Source organism: Sinocyclocheilus grahami, unplaced genomic scaffold (genome assembly GCF_001515645.1).
Source record: "Sinocyclocheilus grahami isolate Dianchi unplaced genomic scaffold, SAMN03320097.WGS_v1.1 scaffold1003.1, whole genome shotgun sequence".
Taxonomy (NCBI): domain Eukaryota; kingdom Metazoa; phylum Chordata; class Actinopteri; order Cypriniformes; family Cyprinidae; genus Sinocyclocheilus; species Sinocyclocheilus grahami.
Genome location: NW_015506182.1, coordinates 161,957 through 165,689, shown reverse-complemented (window position 1 = coordinate 165,689; position 3,733 = coordinate 161,957).

The following is a 3,733-nucleotide window of genomic DNA, read 5'->3' as shown; positions in this document are numbered from 1 at the left end:
ATCCATCATCTATCTAGCTATCTATCCCATCCATCCATCATCTGTCCATCCATCTATCATATATCTATCCCTCCGTCTATCATCTGTCCATCTATCTGTCTGTCATCTATCTATCCCTCCGTCTATCATCTGTCCATCCATCTGTCCATCATCTATCTAACCTTCCATCTATCATCTGTTCATCCATCTGTGTATCATCTATCTATCTCTCCGTCTATCATCTGTCCATTCATCTGTCTGTCATCTATCTATCCCTCCGTCTATCATCTGTCCATCCATCTGTCCATCATCTATCTAACCTTCCATCTATCATCTGTTCATCCATCTGTGTATCATCTATCTATCTCTCCGTCTATCATCTGTCCATTCATCTGTCTGTCATCTATCTATCCCTCCGTCTATCATCTGTCCATCCATCTGTCCATCATCTATCTAACCTTCCATCTATCATCTGTTCATCCATCTGTTTGCATCTATCTATCTATCCCTCCATATATCATCTGTCCATCTATCCATCTATCTATCTATCTATCTATCTATCTATCTATCTATCTATCTATCTATCCCTCCATCCATCTCTCATCTATCTATCCCTCCATATATCATCTGTCCATCCATCTGTCTATCATCTATCTATCCCTCCATCCATCAGCTGTCCGTCCATCTCTCATCTATCTATCTATTCATCCATCTATCATCTATCCATCCTTCTATCATCTATCTATACATTTGTCTGTCATCTATCCATGTATTCATATGTCTGTCCTCCATCTATTATACTTTATATCTATCCATCCATCTGTCTATAATCTATATATCCCTCTGTCCATTATCTGTCCATCCATCTGTCTATCATCTATCTATCCCTCCGTCCATCATCTGTCTATCCATATGTCTATCATCTATCTATCCCTCCATCTATCATCTATCTATCCCTCCGTCTATCTATCTATCTATCTATCTATCTATCTATCTATCTATCTATCTATCTATCTATATATCCGTCCATTTGTCATCTATCCATCTGTCTGTCATATATCCATCCTTCTGTCATCTATCTATCTGCCCATCTGTCATCTAGTCATCCTCAAACTGCTGTGGGATTTGGGATTGGCTCTATTATATTCACTGTCACCCTCACCTGATTAACTAATCGTGAGTAGTTGTATCTTTAATTAGTATGACTGGCACCTCAGCGCTGAACCATTGCTGGATAGTGGAATGCGATTGGTAGATACAAGAGATTTATCATACGGTTGGAACGGACCCAGACCAAAGCTAAATAAAAAACGACTGCCGCTGAGAACCACGCTGAAGTCTGGCGAACACAGCTGTAACTTGAATACTCTTACATGCTGTTATCATTCAGCTCCTCGGCCTGGCGATTGGAGATGTTGCGATTGTAGACGTCATCGCTATCGTTTCACAGAACCGGGCCGAGGCTATTCAAAGGAAGGTGCAGAAGAATATTAAAAAATGTCCTTAAGTTAGAGATTAGAAAGGAGACAAGCAGCCACACGCTAATGCAGGCCAGACCGCTCTGTCAAATGAGATTACTGAGTATAAAAACCCCACACAGCAGCTCTAACTCAGCTGTGGTGTTTACAGTTTCTCTTCTCTTCTGTCTCTCTGGCGTGTCACATTATTTGCTTCAGATCATACAGCTTGTCTAGATTAAGGTGAGAGAAGTAAATAGCGTCACACAGATTGAAGCTAGTAATTAGTCAACGATTTAAAATATTAAAATCATATAAATTATTTCTTCATTGTATTGAGAACATGGAAGGAAAGGTATTTTATTATTTGTTCATGTTTTTTTTTTATAACAATATATATTTATTTGTATAATTAATAGAAATCTTGAATTAATATTAATAATGCAAAAATTATAAAATTAAAAGTATTAATTATATAGCACTGGGAACTGCTGTTGAATATGTCGCCCGCAACTTGTTTGTAAAGAAATACATTTTAATTTCATTATTAATTATTAATTAATCAATTATTAAATTGTCAATATTGTTAAAAATATATATGCTCCTTTGTTTTATTTCAGTTATATATTAGGCCATTTTATGCTGTGTGTTCATGCTGTTAGTAATAGTATATTTATTAACAGCATGGTCACAAATTTAACAAAATATTTAATGATAATTTATTTCAGATTTATTATGTATACAATATTATTATTAATATTATTTACAAAATATATATATTTTTTTATTAATTATTATTTATTTATTAATTTCTATAATTATTAAGAATTGTTATTAGTTGTTGATAATTGTTGTAATAATAATAATAATAATAATAATAATATTAATAAAAGTTAACTGTTAGTTCCCTTTCAATCAGTCACGTTCGACGTTACGTCAGTCGTGACTGACGAATTTGGGATCTCGCCCGAGAGCCCAATCACCTTCGAGTGTAAACTAAACAAGCCAATGACAGTTGGCATGCGTGTTTCGCCATGCGCACCCCGCCCCGCAGCGCGGGTATAAAAGGAGAGCGCGTGTAAACGCACATCAGCTTTTCGCTTCGGAGCCGAGCCTTCTCAGGATGAATCTCCGTGAGTGTTTGGAAGAAACAGCAGGTGTTGGTGTTACAGCGTGTCAGCGGGGGTTGCCATCCAGGCTGCTGAAACCTCGGCGAGCTGCAGCTGCCATTCTGCGGTTTCGCCGCGACCTCCCCTGGGCGCTTCAGCGCTCTCTCTAAAAGAGTGTTTTTCCTTCTCAAAAAAGAGACAATTTCTAAAAGAGCTTCACGAACGATGGGCGTCTTTTTAAAAATGGCCCGCTCGTGCGTTTCTGGATGTGGTCGCTTCCTGGCTTCATCTGATGGTCATGATCACTGCGTCTCGTGTCTGGGCTTACAGCACGCTGAAGCAGCGCTCATGGATGAGTCATGTTCTCAGTGCGGGAACATGACCATCGCGACGTTGCGGAGCACAGGTGGATGACAGGATGTCGATCGCTGCATCGGAGGGCAAGCTAGGCTCTGGAGATGAGGATTTGGCTGCGCTGCCTCCGTCAGGAAGAGTGGCGTTGCCCGAGTCAGATCCAGAGCTGACCGCTATGCTTTCCCGGGCCGCCGAGAGTGTCGGGCTGCACTGGAGGCCTCCTCCTTCTCCCGAAAGCTCAAGGCTGGATGATTGGTTCCTGGGGGCGCAGGCCGGGCGTCGGCAGCCGCCTCTGGTTCCATTCTTCCTGGAAGTGCATGAGGAGGTTACTAAGTCTTGGAAGGCACCTTTTTCTGCCCAAAACAGACTTGGTGCCTCCTCCGTCCTCACCACCCTCGACGGTGGGTGGCCCAAGGGTATGTGGACATCCCCCCAGTTGAGCGCGCTATTGCTATGCAGCTCTGCCCGCAAAGCGCCACCGCCTGGAGAGGTAGTCCACGCCTTCCGTCCAGGGCCTGTAAGTTCTCATCCGCGCTGACGGCCAGGGCTTACAGTGCTGCTGGACAGGCCCTCCTGCATGCCCTGCATGCCATGTCCCTCCTGCAAGTCCACCAGGCCAAGGCGTTGAAGCAGTTGCATGAGGGTGGTGCTGACCCAGGTGTGCTGCAGGAACTGCGCACGGCGACGGACCTCGTGCTTAGGGCGACAAAAGTCACGGCGCGGGCCCTAGGTCAGACGATGTCTACATTGGTGGTCCAGGAGCGCCACCTATGGCTGACCTTGGTGGATATGAGGGAGGCCGACAAGCATCGCTTCTTGGACTCCCCGATCTCC